Source organism: Callithrix jacchus, chromosome 16 (genome assembly GCF_049354715.1).
Source record: "Callithrix jacchus isolate 240 chromosome 16, calJac240_pri, whole genome shotgun sequence".
In the NCBI taxonomy this organism is placed as follows: Eukaryota; Metazoa; Chordata; class Mammalia; order Primates; family Cebidae; genus Callithrix; species Callithrix jacchus.
This window is the reverse complement of record NC_133517.1, coordinates 90,747,359-90,755,684: the sequence shown is the minus strand read 5'-3', so window position 1 is coordinate 90,755,684 and position 8,326 is coordinate 90,747,359. Positions and strand designations below refer to the sequence as shown.

General features: G+C 37.3%; 1 protein-coding gene across 20 annotated transcripts in view; it reads left to right on the top strand.

Annotated features, from left to right (window-relative positions):
* Positions 1-8,326, top strand: part of OXR1 (oxidation resistance 1) — a 484,621-nt gene that overhangs the window by 22,847 nt on the left and 453,448 nt on the right. The window lies entirely within an intron of this gene.

Below are 8,326 nucleotides of genomic sequence, written 5' to 3'. Positions count from 1 at the left end.
ATACTGCTGTGAAGGAATACCAGAAACTGGGTAATTTAGGGGAAAAAAAAGAGGTTTAATAGACTCACAGTTCCACATAGCTAGGGAGGCCTCATAATCATAGCAGAAAACAAAGGAGGAGCAAAAGCATGCTTAACATGGTGGTAGGCAAGAGAGCATGTGCAGGGGACCTGCCCTTTGTAAAACCATCAGATCTTGTAAGACTTATTCACTACCATGAGAACAGCAAGAGAAAAAACCTACTTCCGTGAATCATTTACCACCCCACGGGGTCCCTCCCACAATATGTGGGGAGTATAGGAGCTACAGTTGATGATGAGATTTGGATGGGGACACAGTCAAACCATATCAACACATGATGAAATCTGCCATCTTGCTCTGGCCCACCTGGGGTGTGAATCATGTCCAGCATATTCATGCTATAGATCCTGTGCACCATAGCCTTAGTTATCAGATCTATTGTTGCAGTATTGTAGCACTTGTATTCAAGCCATCCTTATTTACTATTCATAATAAAGCACAAGAGTAGTGATGCTGGAATTTGGATATGCCAAAGAGAAGCTGGGAAGTGCTTCCTTTAAGTGAAAAAGTGAAAGTTCTAAACTTCATAAGGAAAGGGAAACTAATCACATGCTGAGGTTGCAAAAATCTACGGTAAGAATAAATTTAGCCAGAAATTGTGGAGAAGGAAAACAAAATTTGTGTTAGTTTTGCTGTTGCAGCTCAAACTGCAAAAGTGACAGCCACAGTGCATGAGGAGTGACTAGTGAAGATGGAAAAAGCATTAAATTTGTAGGTGGAAACCATGAATAGAAACACGTTCTGATTGATGGGTTGGGTACTATCCTTGGTTTCAGGTATTCACTGGGGGGTCTTGGAATGTATTCCTCCACAGATAAAGAGGGACTACTGTACATAAATAAAAGCTTTGAAGAAAACACATTGTGATAATGTGATAAAGCCTGACAAGCATGAAGGTTGATGAGCAGTAACAGAAAAGAAAAATATGAGGATTGACCTGAGAATAGAACAATATTTAGAGGATAAGAAAACAAGGAGGCACCAGACAAGGAAACTGAGAAGGAGCAGCCTGTGAGGTAGCGAGAATCAAGGACGTAGTCCTGAGCAAATGTTTCTGTCACTGAAGAATGTTAAGTCCAGCAGAGACTTGATCGAATGCATGCTTTCAGGAAGCTTCACCCTGGTTGCCAAGGGGGCAGGGTAAGAGCAGAGGCAGAGAAACCATTTAATGGGCTGTAACATGAGAAGTAAGGACTTCTTGGACTATGATTGTAGCAGTAGATGTGGTAAAGGTAACTGGGTTTAGAATATATTTCAAAAGTAATGTGCAAAAAATGATAGTACACATAAGATTTACTGATGGATTCAATGTTGGACACGAGGAAAAGAGAACTGGCGATCTGCTTTTAGATCAATGCTACAGAAAGTATTCATCTGAAATTTTGCAACAGGTCTGTACAAGCTTGCACCAAAATCTAAATCACCTTTTTTTTCCATAGCAAGATTTTTTCAATGAAGGAAATACATTGATTTACATTCCAGCACAAGTCCCTTATCTCATTATAGAATGGAAGGCACTTCCAGACAGCCTCATATGCAGATCTTATATTGCAACGTTGAATTAGATGAAGTCATCAGTGAAAGCCGTTATTACCTAGTGGTTTATCCAGTCACATTCTTGAAGAATTGCTGATTTTTCAGTTGTACAGGGGTGTTGTGGTTGCCAACATTGCTTGGAACTTCACAGATAAGTTATAACATACTTTGTGGAGCAATGCCTTCTTAAACTTAATGTGTCTTGGGTTGTTATGTGCTGCTATAACAGAATATCTGAGACTGGATAATTTGTGAAGAACAGAAATTTATTCTCTCTCATGATTCTTAGAGGCTGAAAAGTCCAAGATCAAAGTTTCAACATCTGGTGAAGGCCTTTTTTTCTATGTCCTCAGATGGCAGAAGACTGAAGGGCAAGAGAGGGAAGAACTCAATGTCCTTACATGGCAAAAGGGCAAAAGACAGAACCCACTCCTGCAAACCCTTTCATAGAGGCACTAATCCACTCGCGAGGGTGGAGCTTTCATGACCTAATCACTTCCCAAAACACCCTGCCTCCCAACACTTTTGTATTGGGGATAAAGTTACCAACAAATGAATTTTGGGGGACACATCAGCATTATGATTTCTAGATTTTAATATAGTTCATTTGATTTTTTTTTTGGTAAGTAGACAAATAGAATAAGCTCAGGAAAACATTTTTTTAAAAAAATGAATTACTCTATGAAGGAGGGTCGCAGGGTGTATTAAGCCATTTTTGCACTGCTATAGAGAGGCTGGGTATGGTGGCACATGCCTGTAATCCCAGCACTTTGGGAGGCTGAGGCAGGCAGATCATGAGGTCAGGAGTTCGAGACCAGCCTGGCCAACATGGTGAAACCCTACATTTGCTAAAGCTGCAAAAAATTAGCTGGGTATGGTGGCATGCACCTGTAATTCCAGCTACTCCGGAGTCTGAGGCTGGATAATCACGTGAACTCAGGAGGGAGAGGTTGCAGTGAGCCAAGCTTGCACCATTGCAGTCTAGCCTGGGCAACAGGGTGAGACTTGGTCTTAAAAAAAAAAAGTGCCTGAGACTGGGTAATTTATAACAAAAAGAAGTTTAGCTGTCTCAGGGTTCTGCAGGCTTTACAGGAAGCATGTTGCTGGCCTTTGCTTGGATTATGGGGAGGTCGCAGGAAACTTACAATCATGGCAGAAGATGAAGGAGGAGTGAACACATCACATGGGAGATGCAGGAGACAGAGAAAGAGAGACTGAGAGAGAGTCACACACTTTAAATAACCAAATGTCATGAGAACTCCCTATCATAAAGACAGCACCAAGCCATGAAGGATCGCCTCCATGATCCAAACACCTCCCACCAGGCCCCACCTCCAGTTTTGGGGATTACAAGTCAGCATGAGATTTGGGCAGGGAGAAATGGCCAAACCATATTGTAGGGCAACTAAAGCAAACCCTTACTTGTTCTTGAAAACTTAACTCATGCATCACTTTTATGAGGCCTTTCATATCTTTTAACCATTCTACATGTTTTTCCTTTGTATTTTTATAATAATCGGTGTATTTTACCATTATCATAGCATTATTATAAATCATGGGTAATTGACTTAACTTTACCTGCCTCCCACAAACTGGAAGCAAGTAGAAGGAAGACTATGTATTATAACTTCAGTACCCAGCAGGATGTATAGAATATTTTAGATATTTAATTAAGTCCTTATAAGCCAAGTTGTGTGATCTTAATTTCAAGGAACATTAGGATAATTGTGTACACTGCTGGGCATAATGGTTAGCACTTAACTTTGGGGTAACTACCAAGGTAAAGCCTTCATTAGGCTAATGACAATCAGTTGCAACTTCAAATATAAAGATAAGAGGTTTTAGGGTTTAAGTAAGTATTACACATTGAACTTAACCATCTCTATTAAAAGAGAGCAACTGGCATGAGTGATAATGCTTCAAAACTAAAGAACATTACTCCATATATTGTGTATATATACCTATATATACGCTATTTATGTATATTGTATATATGTGATGTATATATATATATTATAATGTATACATATAATAATCTCATTGTCACTTGTTATACATTATGTTATGCATGATTCATTATATGTGTAACTCATTATATAATGTTCCCATAAGATTTGAGGTGCTGGGATCTAGTAATTTCTTTCTTACTTGCTTCTTTAGTATCCACTGGAGTTCAGAAGTGATATTTGGCAAAACCCCTGAGAATCTGAAGACTCAATTAAGTTTACAGGCTGACCAGTTACCATCCAGTGCGTCTAGCTCTCTTAACAAATCACAATATGTAAAGCTAAGGTGTTTTTCATTCAAAAGATTTTTTGAACATCTGCCATGTGAAAAAGTATCAGGTGCCATTAAAGTGCTAGGCACTATAGGGGAATAGAAAGATGAATTAGACATGAATCTTGTCCTTAGGTAAGAGTGAGATGAAATATCTTCTATTTCTTTATTGCACACACCTCCACATATTGAAGGATAATGCAAACTGAACCTCTGTCCTAAAGAGTGAGTCATGTGTCCTTGGTAGAGATCTCCGAGCCTGAAAGTCTTCTAACTTGATAGTGTCATGTCTGCTCTTCCCAGTGATTGTTCCCAGAAGTGGCTGCTTTCTTCAGTTCTTGCAATTGTTCCTGTAGGTGTACAACTCATTAGAAAAGCTCCCAACTGCAACAGCACTTTTCAAAACCAGTGTTTGAAGTTTCCTGCTGATTGTCCCAGTCTGCAGTTCTTCCAGAGTCTCATGGGCTTATAATCAACTTGCATTGTACTCCCAATCCCTTCTCATTTCCTTGTTTTGCCCTGAGGCAATCAATGGTTCTATCAACTTTCACTTAGCTGCAGATGAGTTCTCTAAAGATCTCTTTCTTACCCTGTTCCTAAAAGCATGTGTAAAAAGGAATTAGCGGTTGCCCCAAGCTCTTCTAGATAGTGATAATGATGATGATAATCCTATTAATAATATCACTAATATTTATTAAGGGCTAAAAATAGGTGAGTTGCCACTCTACGTGATTGACAGATATTTTCTCATTTGTTCCTTATGACTGTGGAAGGAAGCTAGCATTATTAGTGCATTTTAAGATGAGTAGCCTAGTCAAAGAGAAGTTCTTGCCTATAACCATCCTCATTTCTTAGCACCACCTATAAAACCAGCCCCAGCTTCCTATGATTGAACTCTAGTGATCACTTGTTTGTGTTGATGAATAGTAGTAAGACCAGTGTACATATTGTAATCTAAATATCATCTCTGGCTATCATGCTATCCTTGGACAAGCAGTGAATGTTTGTTTGTATGGTTCTTGAGCTTGTATCAAAGGGTGATGTAGGTTTAAGAGAGGAAAGGTAACACTGGGACAAGACTAGTCTCAGGTTCTGACGTGTAAGTATTTGCCCATGCTAGTATGAGTGTTTCTAAATGTTGGCTTATAATTTCCACGTATTTATTTTGACCTGAATTGGCAACAGATGCTGTGTGAACATTGATTTAGTCTTCACCTCTAGGAGTCCAAGCACACCCCAGAGCTGTGACAGTAATACTACTCAACATTATCAGTGTCATTTAGAGGCACTTATGCCTGAAACTGCGTGTGTTTCCTGTGCATTATTTCATTTAATACTCGTAAAAACCTCATGAGGTTGAATCCACTGTTTTACAAATACAATAATCTGCGTATAGCAATCCTTGTGGCGAATTATCCCATTTCTTTATAAAAATAAATAAGTAAAATGACCTTATGATTGGGAAAACATTAGATGAATGGACTCAGCTTTTATTTATTTTATTTTACTGTGTCTTTGATTATATAATTTTATTTTGTCTTATATCAGATACATTATATTTTCTTGGATTAGATAATTTTCCTAAGAAGGAGGATCTTACCACTTATTAAATACAGTCATGTGTCCCTTAATAACAGGGGAGCATTCTGAGAAATTAATCTTTAGGTTATTTTATTGTTATGTGAATATCAGAGTCTGCTTATACAAACCTAGATGATACAGCTCATTATACACCTTGATATAGACTCTTATTCCTAGACCACAAATCTGTACAGCATGTTATTGTACTGAATACTGTAGGTAGTTGTAACACAATGGTAAGTATTTGTGTATCTAAACATTGCTAAACATAGAAAAGGTACAGTAAAAACACAGTATTATAATCTTATGGGACCACTGTCCTTTATGCTCTCTATAGTTGACTGAAATGTCATTATGCCAGGTATGACTGTACCTGCTGTTTTTGGGACACTATCCTAGCTGTTTCCAAATAGTTTCTTATTTCTATAAATCTTCAATTTTATGATTTAGTGTGAATATGGATTCAGAATGTATTTTCAAAGATGCACAACTCTTTGTCTAGGAACACCTTGGGAAAGGAGTAGGGAGAAATCTGTAAGATAAAGGAAATAAAAAGTGGAGAGAAGACTTAATGAATATTGAGCAGATGTTTAATATTGAGTAGAGATCTTTGCCAGCAAGCTATTGCCCTGGAAGATACATAAACGTTTTCACTGTGGGAGGGAATGATCTAGCAACAAACCAAACGGAAACCTTGCAAAGAAATATTGCAATAAATGTGGTTTGTAGTCAACAACAATTTTTCATATAATAAGTATGATTTGTTTCTCTGCCTTCCTTATCAGATTTGCTTCTGCTTATTGATGCATATCAAGTAGGGATGGGGGAAAATACATCCTTACAATAACAATCTATATTAGTCTGTTTTCATGCTGCTAACAAGGACATACGTAAGACTGGGTAATTTATAAGAAAAAGAGATTTAATGGGCTTGCAGATCCACATGGCTGGAGAGCCCTCACAATCATGGTGGAAGGCAAAGGAGGAGAGCAAAGCCATGTCTTACATGGAGGCAGGCAAGAGAGTGGGTGCAGTGGAACTGCCCTTTATAAAACCATCAGATCTCAGGAGACTTATTCACTATCAAGATAACAGCACAGGAAAAACCTGCCCCCTTGATTCAGTTACCTCCCATGACATGTGGGGATTATGGGAGCTACATTTCAAGATGAGATTTGGTTGGAGACCTAGCCAGATCATATCAGAGTCAATCATGAGAATAAAGTCTCTGTCTCTGTAATGCCAGTGTTTCTGCAGTATTTTATGAAGGTGAGTGGAATAGAATAGAATGCAGTGGAATAGGAAACATGCAAAGGTTGATACTCAGAGCCATAAATATTGACAGATGGAAGATGCACATAGCTGATTTTAGCTGTAATATCAAATAATACTTTTTTATTGAAAGAAAAACTTTATGGAGGAAAAAAGAAAACAGGTAAATGAAAAACCCAGAACAAAAGCAATTGCATTTATTGGCACAAGTAAATTGCATTTACTAATCTGTCCAGATTGAAAACTTTCTTTCTTTACCCTCCAGTGACCCTGAAAAACAAAACATGAGAAAGATGCATTTATACATATATATGTGTCTGTATATATTTTGTATGTATGTGTATGTGTTATATAACAACATTGCTTATTTAATCTCAAATATATACAGATATACAGTGAGTTGGGATAAGCTAGTCAATATTGTATGTTAAAATCAAACCCCAAAGTTCAGTGATTTAGACCACAAAAGTTTATTGCTTACTCATGTGAGCTTGCTTTATCACTTTGTGTCCATCGTTGATCAACTGCACCTCTCCTTTACCTCATTTTATTCTGAACTGAGTCTGGCAGTGTAGGCTAGACCTGTAATATTACCTATCTTTTAACAGAGAGAAAAATAAGAACATGGCAGATGTCATACTGTATTTAAGAGCTTCTGCTGACATGAATTGATTCTTTCCACATGTCATTTGGTCAAAGCAATTTAATGTCAGCGTTGGACAAGTATATATTATCCTCTTGCAGAAAATATTTTTGAATAATAATGCAAGCTACTATCGTATAATAACACATTAGAGTGATATACAAAACTAATACTGTATCTGTTGGAGAAAGTATTGGTGGGTGTTTAATGCATTGTAATTTTCAGAATGTAATTTTACCCAGGGCAACTGTTCCATCTGATTATAGGTTTGTACTTTTTATTTCTAAGTAATTGGGGTGATGGTGATAATAATAGAATCTTGCTTTGTGACAAAAGCCTCATTTATTCTCATATACTTTTTCTCTTTATCCTTCATATTAATGTCATTGAGTCACTATTTCTATATTGTAAAGTTCACTCCCAATATTTATAAATAAACAGATACCTATTGAGAACTGTCAGGCACCTTGCTGCTTGCTTGATTATACCTTGATCTCATTCAGAAACACTGTTTCCTAGTGATCTAAGCCCTGAATGAGCAATTGATTTCAGATAAAAAACACATTGATGAAGTACCATAGTGCATGAATGAAACTACAACACAGTTTTGTGGGAAGAGACAGACACATTGTAGAAAAGTTTGCAGAGTTCTTGGGAGCATAGTTATATTGGGAGAAATATTGATGGGATTTTGTCAGAAGTCAAGGAAGAAGTGGGATGAAAGCCTTCTAGGCAAAGAAATCAGTATAATGAAGAGGATATAAACATAAAGCATACCTAAGAAATAAAACTAGTTCTTTATGGTTAGGTTATAGAATTTGGGGAAAGCATAAATATATGTCTGGACATATATAATAAGAGAAATTACAGATATTTGGTACAATTCATTTCTATCTAGAAAGGTCAACCTTCCTGAAATTTTAAGTATTCTCACTG